Source organism: Vicugna pacos, chromosome 16, assembly GCF_048564905.1.
Source record: "Vicugna pacos chromosome 16, VicPac4, whole genome shotgun sequence".
NCBI lineage: Eukaryota > Metazoa > Chordata > Mammalia > Artiodactyla > Camelidae > Vicugna > Vicugna pacos.
In genome coordinates this window covers 62,030,530-62,039,370 of record NC_133002.1, presented here as the reverse complement: position 1 = coordinate 62,039,370, position 8,841 = coordinate 62,030,530, and the positions used below count along the sequence as shown (strand labels likewise).

The 8,841-nt window shown below is 53.9% G+C and overlaps 1 long non-coding RNA gene across 1 annotated transcript; it reads right to left on the bottom strand.

The window, feature by feature from the left end:
* Positions 1 to 522: 522 nt before the first annotated feature.
* Positions 523 to 8,403, bottom strand: LOC140686365 (uncharacterized). Its single transcript, XR_012060117.1, has 4 exons — positions 5,750 to 8,403; positions 2,379 to 2,606; positions 1,905 to 2,215; positions 523 to 751 (listed from the first exon to the last, which is right to left on the bottom strand). It is a non-coding gene; the product is annotated as an uncharacterized lncRNA (long non-coding RNA).
* Positions 8,404 to 8,841: the final 438 nt, after the last annotated feature.

The following is an 8,841-nucleotide window of genomic DNA, read 5'->3' as shown; positions in this document are numbered from 1 at the left end:
TAGAAGACATGAGCAGGCGTCCCGTGAAGAGGCCACACAGACGGCCGGGGCTGCGCACAGGAGGAGGAGATCCATGTTGGGTCCATCAGGGATGCAAATTAAAACCCCAGGGAGACGTGGGAGCCCACCTATCAGGATGACTAAAATGAAAAACAGCCACAAAAGTAAATGCTGGTGAGGCTGTGGGGAAACCGTGTCACACGTGCGTTACTGGTAGTAGGAAAGTGATGCGTTCAGCCCTCCTGGAAAACGGTCTGGCTGCTTCTTTAAAAACTAAACATGCAACTACCTCAAGCCCTGCAGTTGTACTTCCTCGGCCTTTATCCCAGAGAAATAAAGACTTCGGTTCATCTTGTAGTAACTTACGGTGAAAAAGAGTATGCAGACAAACGTATGTGTGTTCCTGCATGACCGAAGCACAGTGCTGTGCACCAGAAATTGGCACAACACTGTGAACTGACTGTGCTTCAATTTGAAAACAAAATATGTATAAAGACAGGTTCACACACAGAATCCTGCAGCTGAGCAGCTTTATTTGTAAGGCTAAAGATGGGGAACAACCCAAATGACCTTCCAGGGGTTGATTGATGATTGATGGTTGAACAAACGAATCCGTCCACACCAAAGAGGAAGAGGAAGAGCTGCCGTGAGCACGATGAACCTCCAGGAAATTGTGCTCAGTGAAAGAAGCCGGTCCCAAAGGTCACATGCTGTAGGGCCCATTTATATAGGATCCGTGAAAAGGACAAAACTGCAGAAACAGAGGAGAGGATGGTGGGGGCAGGGGGCTAAGGTGGGGGGAGCGGGCAGGGGGAGTTGCCATAAAAAGGCAACTGCGGGCATCCTTGTGGTGATGGAATGTTCTGGATCTTGACTGTATCGATGCCAAAATCCTGGTTGTGATATTGTAGTGTGATTTTGCAAGATGTTAACCATGGGAGGAAACTGGGTGAAGGGTGCGTTAGCCCTCTCTGTTATTTCTGACAACTACGTATGAGTCTAGAATTATTTTGAAATAAAAAGCTTAACAAAAACATTCTGTTTTTTTTGGTTTGTATATAAAACGTTTCTATGTAATTTAATATGATATATAACGTGATTTTGTATAATTGCTAAATGTATGTTGCTGTATTTATTCCATACATTTGCATACTCTTAAACAAAATTTAAAATATTTAGGAAAAAAGGCCAGATCCCCTGTCCTCCAGAGCCTCTAAACTGGAGTCTTCCATGGTCTGGACTCTGTGTATCAGCAAGTTCCCAAGTTGATTCTGATTCTCGTTCAGACTGAGACGCACAAGATCTCCAGGGTCAGCAGAGAAATGTCTTCTGAAGTCCTCCCCCTCCCCCAGGCCACAGGCCACCACTCCAGTCCACTCGTGCTACTTGAGAAAGTGCTGTGAGCAGGCACTGGGCTAAAGCTGGGCACAGAAAGCCAGCCCGCAGCTCACAGGCAAGGCCTGTAGCCAGGGACCAACGCCCCTCTGTCCCCGCCTCCGTGTGCCCCCGCCACGGACCCCCAGGGCTGCTCTGTGCTCTTCACACCCGCTCAGCAACCCGCCCCACCTCGCCAGGCTCGGGGGTCCTCCCCTCGGTCACTCGTCCGCCCAGCACCGCCTGAGGGCTGACGTGGCCATGCCGACCATGCCCGCGCTGGAAAGCGTCGCTCCTCTGGGAACCCACATCAGAAGCACAGAAGGAGCGCACTGTGTGAGCTTTCTGGCCCTCACCCCAGATTCACAGACCAAATTTTAAACATATTTTGAATGAACTCTCCTGAGGATCCTCCTGCACGTGGACACCAGCCCAGCAGTCAGACTCTCACCTCCTGGAATTTCCACTCTTGTGCAGTGACTGACGGTTGGACATGTGGTGGTGTGAAAGAAAACAACAGACACGCTTACCAGTTCTCTGACGCCCCTTCGAATCAGGGCTGCCTCTGGCCACAGCCTCGGCTCATCCAGCAGAGCCTCGCTGCTTCTCTCCGCGTCTCTCGGGATGGCAGCCTCTGGAGCCCCCAGCTGCGACGCAGGGAATCTGATGGCCTGAGGCCGCCACACTGTGAGGAAGCCCAGGCCACGCGGAGAGACCACAGGTAGTCACCACGAGCCCAGCTGAGGTCCACAGGCATCAACCACCAGACGTGGGAGCTGAAGTGTTTCCAGATGATTGCAGCCCCCAGGCTCTTTAAGTCACCCCCAGATTCCTGGTTTCCCTGGAAGACAAAGGGTGTGATGTGACCTAGTCCTGGCCAGGGAGACGCAGACAGAAACCTCTGAGGAATTCTCTTCCTAAAAACGAAGGAGCAGCTGTGTGCAGATAGGGCTTAGGATTTACCCCTTGGCCCTTCCCCCTTCATTTCTTGAGGCAGGACATACCTGGAGGCACAGCAGCCATCTTGCAACCATGAGGACAAAAGCCAGAGGCCACCTGATGCCAGATTCTGTTATCTCTGATGAGCTCCTCCGACAGCTGGATCTATCCTGGACTCCGATCCTCCTGCTTGAGACACACAAATTCTGCCTGGGCTGCCCACAATGTGTTGTCTGGTCTTTGCAACCGAAGTTACAGAAACAGCTTCCACACCCAGCGTATCTCTGTGATGGCTGCAAATGAAAGAGTGGGGTGTTTTTTGGGGGGGGTCTCTTTCAATGCTTTCTGCCTTGAAGTCTTTTTGTCTTTCATTAATACTACTACATCTGCTCTTTTTTTGTTAGCATTTGTCTGATATAGTATGTTTTTTGTCATCCTACAAATTTTGCTTGCCTTTTGTTGTGGTAAAATATACATAGGAAATTTGGGTTGTAGCCATTTTTAAGTAAAGGATGCAGTGACATTCCGAACGTTCACAGTGTTGTGCAACCATCACCACTGATACAACGTTTAAAAACTCTAGTGCGGGAGGGCATAGCTCAGTGGTAGAGCTCATGCTTAGTACACATGAGGTCCTGGGTTCAATCCCCAGCACCTCCTCCAAGAATAAATAAACAAGTAAAGCTAATTATCTCCCCCGACTAAATAAATAAATAAAGCAAGCTCTGTACTGAAGCGCAAAACACACAGAAAAATGCAGCTACGTTCAATGAGCAGCCCAACAGATTCTCAAATAACGAACACACTTGTGCAACCAGCACCCAGATCAAGAAACAGAAGGTTCGCCTGGTGTCCCCTCCCCGCCCCTTTTCTGTGTTTCTGCGGGGTTTACTGCTGGGGGGGTGTGCAGGTAGCAGAAACTCTGCGGGGTTTACTGCTGGGGGGGTGTGCAGGTAGCAGAAACTCTGCCTCAAACTGGCATCAACGCTAATGAAGTCGGACGTTTTGCAGGGCAGCGCTGGCGGACACAGAGATCCAGCAGTGCCTCCCAGAGCCAGGGTCCTGCTCAGGGCCTCAGGATGCTGGGGAGGGGGCGGCTCTGCCCTCAGGCTGGGCGAGGTGCCTGGAGTTGCCGGCTTCCTGCCCAGACCCAACAGGATCCAACAGGATCTGGGCAAGACCAGAATAAAATTCAGGATCTTGTCCTACAGCCCCACCCGTCCCGCTGCAGGTGCCGTGCAGAACTGGCCCCGTGCCACCCAGCTCGGCTCTGGCTTCAGCAGCAGAATCATCACGATGGGCCTGGGTACCTCTTGGCACCTAGACCCCTTTTTAAAAAATTTTAATTGAAATGTAGTTGACTTACAATGTTAGTTTCAGGTGTACAGCAAAGTGATTCAGCCATACACATAGATAGATAGATATTTTTTCTTTTCAGATTCTTTTCCATGACATGTTATTATAAGACACTGAATATAGTCCCCGGTGCTCTACAGGAGGTCCTTGTTGTTTACTTTATATACAGTAGTGTGCGTCTGTTAATTGCGGACCCCTTCTTAGAGTACGGTTCCTTAGATACACAGTGTCATGAAGGAGACCAGTGACATGACAGTATGATGGCCGAACTCTGTATACGACCTGTGTGTGTTCTGCACATGTGTACGACCGCATCACAAAAACCGCGGTGTTTGTGCTTCCTCATTAACATGTTAAATAAGGACCCAAATTTTGAAGTCCTGATGAACAGAAACAGTATTTCAGGATACCTGCAATAACTGCAGAGTGACTGGAAAATACCAGTGAGGGCATAGCCGAAGGAAATGCCAAATCGCAGTGAGAGACCAGAGAGAAGACAGGCGTGATGACACGGTGTCATCTCAGCTTCCAGACCCCAATCCCATCCACGGGCCCAGCTTAGGGACCTCTGGCCGAACCGGCCGCGGTCGGGGCTCAGCCTCGTTGGCGGCACCTGTCCGGATGTTGAATTTTCGCCTATCCCAAGTGCCTCTATCTTTTAATGCAAGACTGTAACTCATCAGCACTGACGGCGATGACCGTCGTACTTAAACCTAGTCCTGGGGTCTGACTGCAGAGTCCCTTTACCTGTTTCCTGCTGGTCTCCCCGCCCGCCGCCCGCCCCTGCTTCCTGCTTTTGTCAGAAGAGTCAAGATGTCCTTGTGCAAATTTTTTCTTCTAGCGGTTTGGAAGTTTTACTTCCTATTTCTATTTATCCAGCAGTTACTTATATTTTTCTAACCTGCGCGTCTGAACCTAGCTTTCCCCACCCACATCCAGAGTTAAGCAAATACCTCGGTCGTCCCTACGAACGAGACACACCACTTTCCAGTTTTACTTCCCTCCTCTCCCCTCCTCGGCCCGGGATGAGATCACCCAGATTTTCCTCCCAGACTGCTGAGAGTATTTTCCAGCCTGCGTCCCCTGATAAAAATAGTTTCGCTGGCTCCCTGTAGCCCACGTCTTCCTCTTGGATGCGTTTTCCATTTTGCTACAGTGTATAAGCTAGTAATTATTTTGGATGGTATTCGTTGGAAAGAAACTCTCCTCACACTTGGCACGCCCCCCCAAAAGTGTTTGTTTTCCCTTCCAGGCGAATGGCTGTTCGGCCCGGTGGAGAATCACAGGTTCACGTCATGTTCCCTGTGAACTGTGAGGGTGCCCCTCCGCTGTCTGGACCCAACACTGCTGACGTCTGATGGCAGGCTTAGCCCTTTCTTTCTTTTTTTTTTTTTGAGGTAACATTTTTTTCCCCACTGGGAGCTTTTCTTTGATCCCTTTCAACTCTGTGTGCTAAAGTGTCCTTTCCCGCCCAGGGCTGTTCCCCTGTATTCTCTCCTGAAGCCTCCTTTCCTCTGCCTCTGTCCTTTGCAATTCCTTTTCACAACTGAATGCAAAAAACTGTGGGCTTATGTTGCATGTTCCTTCCCCCCTCCCTTTTTTTTTTAATAGAGGTACTAGGGATTGAACCCAGGACCATGCGCTCAGCCACTGAGCCAGACCCCGCCCCCAAGTCCCATGTTTCTTAATTTTTCCTTCCTACGTTATAACTTCTGGTCTCTGACTGTGTTTTGGTGCATTCTTCAGTTGACTTTTGGAAAGTACCTCTTCAAACTTACTTTCATTTTTTTTCACTCACATTCTGGCTCTTCCCTGTCACCTCCCTAGTTTTTCCAAGCGTTTAGCTGGGGCATAACAAGGGAAGCGTGTTGTTATTTCCAGCTGGCCATATCCGTTTCCCTGCCATCCACAAGCCAACCACTAAAGCTAACACCACATATTTTAGGGTTTGGTCACACCAGCTCCCTGGGCATCCATTTCTGTTTTAGTTAGGCTGGGCGTATTAGTCAGCTGTTGCCACAGCAATGCTGCATAACAAACCACTCCAAGGTTCCATGGCTTAAACATCACTGACGCTCACCATCACTGCTCTGAGAGTGGATGTGGGGCACGTCTGGTCTGCTCCGGGGCTCCTTCACCCTCCTTGGACGGATGGCTTCCCATGAGTATGTGGTCTGCTCCCCACTCCTCCAGGAACACTGTCTTCCCATGGATGAGGCCGACCAAGTGGGCGTATGCTGAGCCTCTTCTCACCTCACTTCTGCCAACAACCCACTGGCCCAAGGGAGTCACACTGCCAAGCCCGAAGTCAGGGTGGAGAAGTATGTCCCACCTGGAGGCCATGGCAAGGAGGGAGATGTGAAATTCTACTGCAGGGGAGAGAACTGGAATCAGTGACTCAACCAAGCACAGTTCAGTTAAATTGCTCCAACGTCCAGACCCTTTGTTTCAGGTGGAACAGCCCCAACAACAGGGCAGCGGACTTCTCTCTGTACAGCACACGGCAAGGGCTCCAGTTTGACTATGGTCTCAACTCCTGTAGTTGTTCAAGGGTCCTGGCTGCAGGATGGTGACTGGCCATCCTCAACACACAGATTCCTGAGTCACTAGGGTTGTCACCGTCCAGGCCCAAATGCTTTGTCCAGGCACAGGAGAGGTGCCAGTCACACCCACTGACGTTCAGCTCACACAGCCACACCTACTTGCTAGGGAATTTGGGAGAAGGGGGTGGAAGTGCAATCTTGGCCCTGCCTCGGGTGAAGTCCTTCTTGTGTGGTGCCTGGTGCTGCTTCCTCTTCGTACGCAAGGGTCCCTGTTTGTCAGTAGTCAGTGGTCTCCAGACTGTGTGGAGGGTCCAGCTGGCTGCCAGGGGCCTCAGTGACCACTCTGGGGACATGAGACTCCCTGTTCTGCTAGGTGTTACCAACAGGATCCTTTTCTGTCCACTGCCTGCTGCTTCGCACAGCCAGGGGTGGGGCTTACCACAGATACCCCTGTGGGTCACCCCGATGGTTCCCCAGACCCCTCGGCTGCTGCCTCTACGCCACCGTCACCTGCCAGCAGTTGCTCTTCTCCAGCCAGAGCAACAGCCCCTGACCCCCAGGATTCCTGGCCCACAAGGGTGCCCTTCGTGTTCTCCTGGTTATAGTGGGTTTTTCAATTTTTCTGTTATTTCCAGGCATGGAAGATGGGTACGTAGGCTGTTAGGAGTGTCTGGACCACCATCTCGATTCTCTCTCTTCGAGGCACCTAAAGCCCTTCAGTTCTCAGTCCTTAGGTGCTTAGTCCCCGAGAGCAGAATTTCCTAGGACCTGTCGGTGGGGACTGCCTGCTGCCTCCTGGTTCCTACTGGCCCCTGGGGGCCTGGCTCAGGATCCCTGTCACTCTTGGAGGGGGGAACTCCAAGGTGGAGCCTTGGAGGTCACTGTCTAGTGGCTTTAGCAATGGGAAATTGGATTGTGACTTTGGTAGCAGCAGCTCTCGTGATGTGGGGACCGAGAATCCTCAGGCCAAACCGGAAGGTCTCAGGACGTTTGTGACATGGCACCCGACTCACGTAGGATCAGCGAGCCCCTGGACGGACAGGACCCTGCAGGGAAGCCCCTTCCTGGAAGGTCTCTACGCCCCATGCTTTCAAAAAGAACCATCGCTGGTTGTTCCGCTCTGGTTTCTACTCTACCTGTGATTAAATTTTGAGCTGAGGTTTAGAAACCAAGGAAAGTTTGGAAGCCACCCTCCCTTGAGGACTGCAGCTGACCACATGATGTGGCTCCCCCTCTCATGGAATAAGACAGACCCTGTCTGCTGCTTTCAAGGAAGGTGCAGGACTGGAGTCGGCACAAATTCTCCTCCAGAAGCAAGGCAGCCTGCTTTCTGTGTTTCCATTAAGGAAAAGATGGGAACTAACAATTTGGCGTCCCCAAGGCGGTTTATCACCTCCCCCCTCTCCCAAGAGGCAGCAGGGAAGCAATACAAGAGTCAGAATCCTTCTCATCCCCACAGGGTTCAAGTGAGGGCACTGGCAGAGCCTCTCGCCTTGATCCCCTCCTGCAGGTAAGCTAGGAAGAACCCCGCCTCTGGGCAGGGTGCAAAGAGTAGCAGGCGGTGCAACCCTGGCTGGCTGCGGAAGCTCCCGATCTGAGTCCCTCGGCGCCGGCTTTTCCTCTTCAGTCTGACCTAGCCCAGGGGGTCTAGGGGCCACTTCTCATTCGAGGTGCTCCTGAGGTAGCCACCAGGCAAGCACTGCCGCCCGGACTGGCCCCTGGGCCCCAACGCCATCCCATGGGAACTAGCTAGGGGCGGGGGGCGCCCCTGAGCAGCAAGCACCTCCCTCCGGGGCTCCGGGAGGCTCTCAGAGAACCCTCCTTTCTCTTCCGGTGCTGCATTTCTCTGCAAGTCCCAGAGAGATGCGACGGGCGGTTCTTAACCAAATCCCCTGGGCCCCCGAGGTCGCCACGCGGTGTCACCCCACCCCCTCCCCACTCCGGAAAGCTTTTCTGGACAGCGGAGGGCAGATTCGAAGAGCTCAGGCGGCTGGGGCGGGGAGCCACACGCTTGTGGGGCACGGGCGCAGGCCCACCAGACACCGCTCTGCAGCGCAGGATCCCCGTGCCGCGGCACCTCCCCTCACGGCCCGCCCCGCCCGCCAATTGGCCCAGACGCGCACCGCCCGCGCCTCCGCGCTATCCCATTGGTTCGCGCCCGTGGCCTAGACAAAGGGAGCGGCGGCGGAGGGCGGGCGCCGGCTGGCAGGGGGAGGCGGGAAGGCGCGGAAGGGGTGGGGTGGGGCGGGACGGGGTGGAGGGGGGAGTAAGAGAGCTGGTGGGAGAGACCCTCACAGGAAGGGGCGGGGGGCGCACGGAGTTGGGGTGGGAGGAGAGCGAGTGGAGGAAGAGGGGAAGAGAGCGGAGAGGCGGGGAGCGGCAAGGGAGGGGCTGGGGGCGCCGAGGGGCGCGGGCGGGGTAGGAACAGCGGGGCTGGAGGTGGGGGCGGAGAGGCGAGGGGTTTAAGGCAGGGAGAGCGGGAGCGGGGGTGTTTGAGGGGGAGGACTCAGTGCCCGGCGGAGGCGGGGCGGCGGGGGCGGGGCCCTTCCGCGGGGGCGGGGCCGGGCGCCCCTGGAGGGCGGCGGCCGCGGGGCGCAGGGATCCCGCTCGCCCCTCCGCCCAGCACCCC